The 11568-nt window shown below is 38.4% G+C and overlaps 1 protein-coding gene across 1 annotated transcript in view; it reads left to right on the top strand.

Annotated features, from left to right (window-relative positions):
- Nucleotides 1-316: 316 nt before the first annotated feature.
- LOC150075103 (uncharacterized) overlaps nt 317-11568 on the top strand; it is a 115334-nt gene continuing 104082 nt past the window's right edge. The window contains exon 1 of the mRNA XM_090388232.1: nt 317-425. The gene's annotated coding sequence lies outside the window, so the exon portion shown is untranslated. The remainder of the gene's footprint in view (nt 426-11568) is intronic.

Here is an 11568-nt window from a genome sequence, read left to right as displayed (position 1 = left end):
AAACGATGATAGGTGAACCATTATTTTTCCATTCTTCGTATTCGGGAAACTGCCGCGGCTGCTGGTGCTTCTGCCGACACGGATCAGCCGACTTCCTACTGACAGAGTCGCTCCTTTGTTGATTCCTCCGCCAACTTTGGGAATTAGTCAACTGACGAGGTGTACGGCCCTTACGACTGACAAACCTGTTTTCTCTTAAAGCCTCGTTTTCCCCCCAAGGGCTAAAACCTGGAGATGTGAGGTATGGTGTCGAGGGTAGAAGACAGGTACGTTGGCTCGGGCCTTGTGACTGCTGGCATGCATTACCTTGGTCGCGGTTTGCTCGCAGGCGCCAAAGCGGCGATGTTAGGTCGCGGATAATGGAACCCAGAGGAAGTTTCGCTGTGATCGTCCACCGTCGCTGTTGTCTGCGAAGGAAAGAGTCGGTAAGTCGTTTTATTTGGTAATAATCTTAGGTGTTATGAATATATGTGCGCGTGTTAAGTCCTGTCCGGTAATATTTCGTTGGGCGCAAGATTTTGCCATAAGGTGTGATAGGCCTACTTTAGATACAGTCAGCAGGCACAGATGACTCGGGTTTATGACTTCAGCTTATTGTTACATCTTCGAAAAGGATGTTTACAAAGTGGGTAACTTGTCTACAAGGACGATTAAGTTGGAGGTAGCGAGCGACGCACGCGGTGATTTCGGATGATGATACCAGAAACTTTACGGTGATTCAAGTCCTCCGGTGAAATGCAACTGAACGACCTGACAGGAAACTGGAGGTTAGGTAGCTACCTACCTATCAGGCCCTTGGGGCAACAGGTTAACCCCTCGTACGACAATAATATCCTGTCATTTAGACCATTTCGGCAATTGGAAGCAGTCGGTAAATGACACCATGACGGTGGAAGAAGGTACCATTACCACATTACAAGCCTCTATGGGCTGCGAACAAACTTATAATTGATATAACATTAACAGACTGTTAACAGTAGACGTAAAGCAGACACCAGTGATAGTAAAACGAGTCTGAATTACAGAAACATTTGCATCTAGCTAATGTTGATAATAACCAAATCAATTAGACTGTAAAATCGTATGTTACAACCATAATCAGTTGGCAGTACAAGCGGATCATGTGTTTTATTCCTGTTCCTTAAATGGTCAATAATTATGTGGAATACATTTTTCTGGAGCAAACAAATTTCTGGGTTATTCATTTTTATGCTATTAATGATGAATAACTTTAAATAAAAATTTAAAAACATTCTTAAATATTCATTATACAAATATTATAATTACAAAAACAATGCGTACTGATATTTGTACGCCATCTAACCTTTAAATAATAATTTTTAAATATTTATCTGAATTAATTTTCAGATAAATAAAAAATATTAAATATACGGTTGTGCCAAATCAGAATTTCAGTTTTTTTTTTTTTTTTTTTTTGATAAATTTTGATCTGCAGTCCTCGTTAACAAAGTGGAGATGATGAAACATGAACATTTATTGTCAATTCAACCAGGAAAAAATTCCTGACATTGTACCCTTTGACATCCGACTTCGTGTCTCAATAAACATCGCTTAAAATACTGAATTTCTTTGATTTTCAACAAATGAGGAATTCCAGCAAGTTCAAGAGGAACCTAGTGTACAAACTCTTGCGAAAGCACAAATTTGTGCGTTAACACTTCTATACAGATGGTTTGCATTAATACAGTACCTGCATAAAGCAAACTTTCTCCATGTTCGGCTGGCACAACGCAGTTGAAGGTCAAGTGTTTCCTTGGCTGCATCGCTTGAAGGTAAAACGGATGCATGTTTCTGTTTTATTTGAGTACATAAGGAAGTTGCAAGTTTCCCCTCGTCACTCCCACGAAGTTTAAATAAATGGCAGGTGAAATTTACCTAAAAGAGAAACATTTTCTCAGTATTCCTGGAGCATTATTTACTTATGACCAAGTCCAAAGTGAGAGTACACATTGGCACACTAAGAAATAGCTCAAGCTATGTCACGTGATCAAAGGTGCAAGCGGCGCCCAGCGGGTAATAAAATTGTTACCTCGAAAAATAACATTTCGTTATTACATCATCGACAAGTCAAGTAGACTGTGCTTAAAATCCATACATAGAGCGGCATATGAACAAACCGGCACGTGCCAAAACCCTCCGGCATGGCAGCTGAAACAGATGTTTAATATTTTTTCCTTTTATCCAATGTCATCTCCATTAAGTAGGACAACGTATTCCCCTATGGGATATACAGCAGAGTCCAGTGATATTGACTGTTCCATGAGCTACCATGGACTACCATTACAGCTGGTTGGTCTCGATCAATGGTTGCACGGTCCCCACCAGGGAACTCGAGTTTTTCGTCGTACAAAACGGTGAAGCTGATAGCAGATTATACGCAATTTATAGGCTTAGTATGATAACACGTCATGAGCTTTGTAGCCTTCGCGAAAATCCATAAAATCACCACACTCCTATGCCACCCTCCCATTCAGCTACTCACTCCAGATACTAACCTCTGCAATTAAACTGCATCCATTTTTAAACCCCCCCTTTGCCACCTCCCTTTCCAATCGCTAATCAAGGGTTCAGCTATAAGAGTCGCATATCACTTGAGATCAATTCTTTCTCATCCGAGAAACTGGTTTTACCTCTGCTAATGAGATGTGTTCCATCATAAAATATCTTCCTTCAGTGTTTACCCGAGATGATTATTGTATCTGTTTTTATACGTGGCTATAATTTCATTATCGCTTATAATATTTTCTTTATTTTTTTAAGTTTAATTTTAATGACGTCAGGTAATCAGACTATTAGCCTTTTTTATTCCTCTTGCTTAACGAGATGTTTTAATTATTATTGTTCAAGTTTTTAATTGACTAGATGATAAAGTTGCCACTCTTCAATTTTTCTTTTTTCTTATTAAAATTCCGTTAAATTTTAATAAGGAAAATCCATATAAGATGTGGAAAAGACCCAATATGGTGGAACACATTATATATTGATAAATTATTTGTGCACGGACCGTGTTGTTAAAAAGGTTAAGAAACGCTTGGTGAGTTAAAACCACTACCTATCGTAGATTCTCTGTAATCCAAATAGCGAGAATGACACACGGACTAAGTATTTGAGGCGTACTCCAGGCTGGAACCTGAGTGTGCCAAAAATTTGCCTGTAGGTGGTACATCTCTTTTCAAATCAGCGAACGTCGAATATTTTCACAACAGACCAACGGTAAGTTGCCAGAAAAAGATTAATATTCAGATATCTGAATATTAATGGCCGAGAATAGCCTCTGATCGAGTTGAAGATATGATTACCAGCAGGTGGTAAAATGTTCAATCTTTTGATGAGAAAATCCTAACAAGGAAGACAAAAATCAACGTTTTGAGCCGATGCTGGAAAAATAAATCATAGGTTATATACTGGTTATATTGTACCAGTCACTTTTTGTCTGAAGAATCACGATCTCTTCCTCCACCAGTGGCGAAAATTGACTTCTGTAAAGACTTGCGCCTTTCATCACAGAAGCGAACTTGATTCGCGCACACCTGGTGAAGACGTTATCGCAGTAGTAAAATTAGTCTGGAGATTTATTTAGCGGGAAAGGTCGCAACCTAGGTGTACACATCAATTCCGGGAATAATTAGCATTTCACAGCAGGACATGACAACTTTTAAACGTAACGCAATAACATGGTGAAATAATGGTGTAGGAGAATATTAAAAGTGATTTCAACAGCCTCTTATGCCCCCGCTTCTTTCAACCTTCGTTAGAAAAGCCATTCATCCACGCGTTGCACTGTCAGAGTGACTGGGAGAAAATGCCAATAAGCATCTACCGACATCTCATTGGAAGTCTATCGTGTTCAGAACTTCCATGTGGTCATATTTTAATGCAGCGGAAGTCCACGCATTTAGAGAACACCAATCGTATTTTCAATATTATAAATGACAACTGAATTAAAGAAGTAGAAAACCATAGTGTTATGGGAATGATTTTTCCCTTTACAAATATTTAGAGGATTTGAGACAACTTAATAGTTAATTCAAACCACCTTCAATCAAACATTCAGCACGTTTGATTGAAGCACGTTTCAAATCACTTTAAAATCACGTCGGGTGGTAATTTACCTTTATGCACAAAACTTCCTTTTCATTCAACTCCAGTATTTCATATGAAATTTTCGGAGGTTGACGTGGAAAGAGGGACAGTGAAGCCAATTCACTACATGTAAAGTATCGCGCTTCAGGACAGAGGATCGAGCAAACAGAAATAGTTGCAAAGCGTGTCTCGTAATGGACTGTAATATGAAATGAATAACAGCATTGGTTTTCTTGATTCCAAAATGCTCTGAGGCATGGCTATTCAACGATATGTCCTCAATAAGGTCATATCGTTGAATAGCCCTTGCCTATTCTACTGAAATAACTGAAAACTCGTTTCCATAAAATCATGCAATCCTCGTCTGAAAGCAACAAGTTAACCTCAAGCCTTCTTCGCTGGTGTTGTTTTAAAAAAAAGCCATTTTTCATTGAGTGTTCCTCTTCTTGAAAGGATAAATAAAATTTATTCTTTATTAGAACAATTCAGCGAGTGATAACAGAACTAAACTGTGACTAAATAATAATCAGACAGCAACTAAATGTTTCCTAAAATGAGTGATCGAGTAATTTCATCCCATGGTGTCGAATATCAAAGTTAACTTTTGCAATTCAAGGTTGTATACCCCCCTCTGCGCAGGAAGAAGTCAAGAAGGATTACCAGATGACTCAAATTAGCAGAGTACTGTAAAGATTTATGAAGCATAAACTATCTTCATAATCTTGCCCCCTTCAAAGTAACGAATGTTCAAGGAGTTTAAAAAGTTTCGTTAAAAAGGTTATGCTGGCCTTCCTCATTACGTATGTTGAAAAGGTAACAAAAAGCAATTAAGAAACATAGATAAGAGGTCGAAAATAGTCAATTAAAAGAAGGGAAGGCTGTTCCGGGGAAAGGTATTTGAATCTATGGCTATCACTGATCATTAAAAAATCCATTCAGAATTGCTGAAGCGGACAGAATTCCCTTTTGCCGGCAAAAGGAATACAACTGAATTTGTGCAAGTCAGGGTCGACTTGTTTTATCAGTAACAAGGCCCACGAGCCAGTAATATATCTCTAAGCTGCGTATATTAATAAGATCGGTTGCCTTTATGCGAGATGAAAATCTATCTCTGACAGAAGTAAATTACCTCAATCTGGCTTTAAAGGACTCAAATTCGTATTGGCGAATTCAAAAAAACAGTTGTTAATAATACATTCTAAATAACTGATCCACATAATAAGAGCATAAATTATGTCACTTTCTGGAACATCCACATACTAGTGCATTCTTGATAGATCGGTGAGGCATCGTGCCACAAAAATTCGTGCTTTACGTTTTCAGCTGGTCTGATAGTGCTATTCGAACTGCGAGTAGCTTTACTGTTTGGTATTCAACTGATACTACTGCTTGGCAGCTATCTTTTCAGTGGAGGCCTAACAATAAGCTCAACAGCCAGTTCATGAACTCCAAAGACAGCAGTAGTAGTAGCAGTTTCAACGAAATTTCAAATCGGGTACATCCCCAGTTTCAAAATAACTGCGGGATGTATCCGATGACTGTTGAAAGTCTCTTTATTTCCACAATCGGGAATATCTGGAGTTGCTCAAAGCCAGCCATGTCTATCCTACTATTAGTTGGAAGCACTACCTTAGAGAAAAGCATAACTGCAGCTTTCAATAGAGAAAATTCAAGGAATTCAACACTGGCTTTCCAGATTCATGCGGACAGGATATTTCCCAATGAACCCATCCAGCTTATAAATCTTCACATTTACTGAAAGATTCACTTTTTTATTTCAACTCCATTTATTTTGGCTACATTACTAACTCATCTGATAACTAACAAGACTCATTTCTTGATTATTAATCCTCCAACAATGTGCTCAAAGGGCTTGTAATCAAATTCAATAAATTATTTACTACTACTTAATACAAATACAGTTTGTAGCCACCATGGAAGGATGACCAGAAAGACGTCAAGTTGTAATATACGGTGCGATTCAGAAATGGTCTGCCAAACCAGGAGGTATTGGAAGATTAATAATAAAGAAATGAGTCTTGTGAATACGGGTTCAAAAATTGCATTTCTATATTTTATTCTAACAGTTTAACTATTCTCATCAAGAACATAAATATCACATTATTAATGTGAGCCAAACATGTCTGTTTGCGACATGTGAACGAACCCCCCCTCGTAACCACCAGGCGTGACTAGTACACAGATTACTTAACTGGTATATCATACCGCATTGCCAAAAAAAAATAAAAACTTTATCATTCTTTAGATACTTTTTACATTAGCATTGTAATAAGCGCACCTGCTTTTTCATCTTCGTAGTCATCGGATAGCCAGAAACGTGTCCGACATTCGGGAAACCAGGATGTAGGTAATGATGGCCATATTAACATCTGGTAGCCGTAGAAGATGAATGATTCTATATGCATCGTCCCCGCTGTGTCTGTCATGATCACCACTATTAACGCGTGGACCAAAAAATGTTTGATTTGCACACCATTAATAATATGTCACAAGCAAAGGGAAGATATTTTCCAAAACGTATAAATAAATAATGAGAAACACCACAAAAGAATTCAAAGCTCTCTTAACCCTTACCTTGAGAAAAGATTGTTATCGGTGAAGAACAGAGCAGCTAGTTGCATCCCACGAGGTCTCCTTCCACCCCCATATGGGCCTCTTCTACCGCCAACACGAAGTCCTTTCTTGGGAAGGGCGAGGCTGTAAAAAATTATCAAGTGATATATCGGAGAGAGAAGCATTGAAAGAAGATTGCAGAAAATGCGGGGAAGACAATACTTTTTTTTTTTTGTCTACTCTCTCTCAGCAGAAACACAAAAGAACTCCCACATGTGGGCTGTCCACAGTTTATAATGCTCACGCTTCACAGAAACTTCATGATAGTGACAGAGATTATTCGCTAAGGTGAAAAATGAATCGAATGCAGATGAAAAATGGTGTACTTTCCTCACTGGGGATTTTGTTTCTCTTCCAAAAGACCGTTTTATATCCCTCGAATAGGTTACGGTCTGTTACTAGTCTGCGAAGCATTTAATGAACTTAAAACGTATTGTGTATTAATTATTTTGTCAATTAGAGGCAGGGCCAAATTTGCAGTAAGAGGGTCTCTGTTCATTCATCCCTTTTATGCGATGAAAGCCATATTGTGTAATGTGTATTGTATCTATACAAATCTGGATTATGCTGCTTGAAAGGGATTTGGAAACAGTTTGCATGCAACTACGTCTCAAAATTGGCAGCTAAAGTTAAACTCTGCCCAATTGAAAGTATTGTGCTTGGAGAACAGAAAACCAGGAGTAGTTTATAGATTAAGGGGAAGAGATATTAAAGGGTGTTCAGGATGAGAAAGACTTGATTAACAATATAAAAAGACACGAAGTTCAAAACAATGTGGTCAAGGGGCAAGCAGGGCACGTGGTGTCCAGTCTATGATTTATTGAAATTTTGCAAGTAGAGAGAGGGTCACTGTTCCTCTTTATAGGATAATGGTAAGACTTCACTTGGAATACTGTATCCAGGTCTGATCGTCACATCTAAAGATGATATAGAACTCCTAGAAAAGGTGCATATAGAGTTAAGGGTTATCCCGATGAGGCAAGCAGAGACTTTCGGGGGGGGGGGATATTCTGATTGAAGTACTTCGAGGCTCAACTACTTTGTGTTTAGACACTCAGACAGGCCCTGATATCCAAGGCTTACCGAATTTTAAATAGTGTCACCAGCGAAAGATCGCTAAAAGGCTTTCATGTAATCTTTCTAACTTAAATCATATTGTATCTGATAACCAGACCAATCCAAACAGACAGGCCCTGATATCCAAGGCTTACCGAATTTTAAATAGTGTCACCAGCGAAAGATCGCTAAAAGGCTTTCATGTAATCTTTCTAACTTAAATCATATTGTATCTGATAACCAGACCAATCCAAACAAAGGCTATCTTATTCTGCCACTGCCTTATAAAAAAAACAAAGAAAATTACTCCAAACACTGCCAAAATGGCAAATATCTGTCTCATATTCTTTTTGTGAATGCGAGCGTTAACAAAGGTGCCTATACCCTATTTCAGAGAGCCGAACAGGGGAGGGGAAGTAGTTCGACGTTGTTCATGACAGTACTTATTTTCATTCCTAAAACATAACAACCCTATTCATGTGACGCGTTCTCTAAAACGAGGCAACTTGCTAAGTTTCAGAGATGATTAACAGACATAACGAAGAATTTAAGACTCCATAAACACCCATAAGGTCGAAGAAGTTCAACTCAACTAAGGCTCTTCACAAGAATAACACTGCGCTTTTTCTTGGTAGGTTCCATTTGCAGTAAAATATTACTTCCGGTACAGGTAAGGGAAAGATTTAGAAGGGAGGGAGGCTTCGCCAAGCTTAGAAATACGTTGTTCTGCAAGAAACAGCAAACAACGGCACTGCATGCTATTTTTACAAACTACTTTCTGGCATTTGGACAAATTCTTTCTTAAGAATCAAAATCTGCTTCAGTCTTTATTATTTCTAGTACGTGCAATTAACATGATTACAAGGCAATAGCTACATACCTACCCACTATTTATTTATAGTCTTAAAATACAAACTTCATTTACATACACATATCTTTATGAACTTATGGCTATTAAATGTTCATGAACTTCGAATCATTCACATTGCTCAAATAAAAGAGATTTTAAGAATTACACTGCAAATTCGTCTTTAAAATATTCAAAACGACTTACCTGAAGCAATCAGCGGAATTTTTCGCTCAACAAGAGAACGGATAACTAATACAGCACTCACAGATACAAGAGCCAGCAAGTTGTTCATTCGAATAACGCCTGATGAATAATTTCAGACACCTGGAGGCAAAATTCTGAACAATTTTTTGTTCTTAAAATAAGATAATTATTTTTATATGTACAAGATAAATTTGTTACCAAGTGCAGTTGTTTTCGAACAGCATACATAATACACACACACTGGCTAAAAAAAATACGAACAGCTGAATTAAGACAGTCAAAGACAAAAGAGATGCAAAGAAACTTGAAGTGGGTGATGACACGTGCCTCGCTGAGTATAAAGAATGCACAGGCTCTTGTTGTTGGCGTAGGGTTTTAGGAGCATCAGTGACTAAGGCTATATTGCTCCGTGTATACTGTCTCTAAATAGCGTGCGTTCTGTGGTCGGCATTCTGTTTTCTGGATGAAAAATCCGAGTTTCCCAGAGAAAACTCCCCTCGCCTGAGACCGACTAACTCAGCCACGTTGTGAAAAAGACCCATGAAAATTCCTCATGTCATCGACGGGACTCGAACTCAGGTCTTTTCCACCTGGAGTGTGGGGAGGACGGTGATTCTACCAACTGTGGAGCTCACGATTTCTCACAGGCTGTTCGACTCCAGTATTCTGAAGCAAGAATGAAGAAAACGCGTGATTTATCAGACTTTAAAGAAGGTCTTATCGTGGGTGCACGTTTAGCAGCAGCCACAATTCAAGAAACGAAATACATAACTGGTTTCTCAAAAGCATCCATCCCAAAGATTTTTAATGAGCGGAAAGCAAGCGGTTCTTCCACAACTCAAAGAAGTAAATGTGGAAAATAAACAACACTTTAACAGCGACGCCGTCGTACTCTAAGAACTGTAAGGAAAAACAGGACATCCAGTGTGCAGCAAATAACATCTGAATTCAACCAATCCCAGAAATGATATTTCAATCCGTACCATGCTCAGGGAATTAAAGAAATTGGGTATTAGCAGTAGCTTTCCTATTTGGAAGCCCTTGTTTCAGACAAAAACAGAAAAATCTGCTTGAAGTGGTGCCGAGAACTTCGTGATCGGACAGCAGAACAACGGAAGAAAGCCATGTGGTGAGAAAAATCACGATACACTTGGTTTTGCACTGATGGCACACAGAGTGTGGCGAGAACCTCACGAAGCGATGGACCCTGCTTGTCTTGTTAAGACAACCCAAGCATCTGGAGGTGGTATCATGGTATGGGGAATATGGTGTTGGTACGGACTGGGTCCGTTGATATCGGTGGAAGGTCGAATGTCATCCAGGAAGTACATGATTTTGTATCAGATCTACTGCACTCTGCAATGTTACACTTTTTATTCCGAAAGGGATGACCGTTTTATAGATGACAATTCAACAACACATCGTGCAAGAATGGCTTGGAGAACGTGACACGAATTTCCACCATCTTTCTTGGCCCTCACATTCACTTGATCTCAATCCTATTGAGAATGTGTGGGACATGCTGGAGAGAGCTATTGGGAAACGAAGTTTTCTTCCTTCAACTTTGTCACAGGTTCGCGATATTTTTCTGAAAGAATGATTACAATTAGACCAAAAGGTACTAAAACACCTTAAAGAATCCATGCCGCGCTGCAAACTTGCTGTTATTCGCAAAAATGCGGTCCAGTTCGATACTGAATAAAGGTTCTTATTTTTTTGGCCAGTGTGCGTAGTTTCCTTTCTGTATATTTATATGATGTGGTTCTCGTTTTGTTATCAGCTTCATTAATTTTACCTTTACATTATTCTCGAATCAACTAATCTCAATTGCAGATAATGGATGTTGGCACTGAGTTACCTTATCATTATAATAATTTAATGTCCTGCGATAACCAACTGCACTTGTCTATACGTCAAGTGCATTCCATGTCGTTTTGTCTCGATTTTTGGAATGAAAACCCCATAAACCCTCGGCCGAGATTAAATAACGTGGCCAAGATAAAAAAAAAAAAAAAAAAAAATGGGCTCAAAGATGTTGCACCGTCCCAAAGGGAAGTATTTCTCAATTTCAACAAACGTTGAATCCAATCTTTTCCACATGGTGCGTGGGAGAACGCTGAAGCTGTCCAAATGAACGTTGGATTCTAAAAACTAAATATGTCTTTGGGCTATACTAGAAATTGGTGTAATAAATAATACTAACATTGTAACTGGGCTATTCCAGTGTGATGACTGCCTGGTTTTTCATCCCGACACGAAAAAGCTGCAGAATCCTTCGCCCTCACCACTCCACTCCATTTCGCTTTATATTAAGTATAACAGGACATGTAATAGTTCCAGCATACTCGTTTTAGAAAAGCCTCAAAGTTTTATAATTGATTTAATGGTACATTAGCACAGTTATCGAATTATTCTGGCTAAATATTTTTACGATGGAATTTTTATAATTATCATCAGTCTATCTTAGTTTTTTGTAGATTATTTCTTCATCTTTTTTTTCCTTTTACCTTATTTATGCTCTTGCAACTATCTGATAAAACAAATTCCCTACCGCTAACAATATTTTATTTTCTCTTGTCACTTAAACTTGGTTTGGTATATTTGTCACAAGGTGATTTTTTTTTTCCATGACGGGCGGAGAAATTCTTTTGACACACTTTGACCTCCTTCCCTTTTGTGATATGATCCGTTAATCATCTTAGCGTCCTGTCGACCTAGTT

This window comes from Mastigoproctus giganteus, chromosome 14, assembly GCF_048544385.1.
Source record: "Mastigoproctus giganteus isolate SK-2022 chromosome 14, ASM4854438v1, whole genome shotgun sequence".
Taxonomy (NCBI): Eukaryota; Metazoa; Arthropoda; class Arachnida; order Uropygi; family Thelyphonidae; genus Mastigoproctus; species Mastigoproctus giganteus.
Note: the sequence above shows the minus strand (reverse complement) of the source record. Positions and strands in the feature narration are given on the sequence as shown.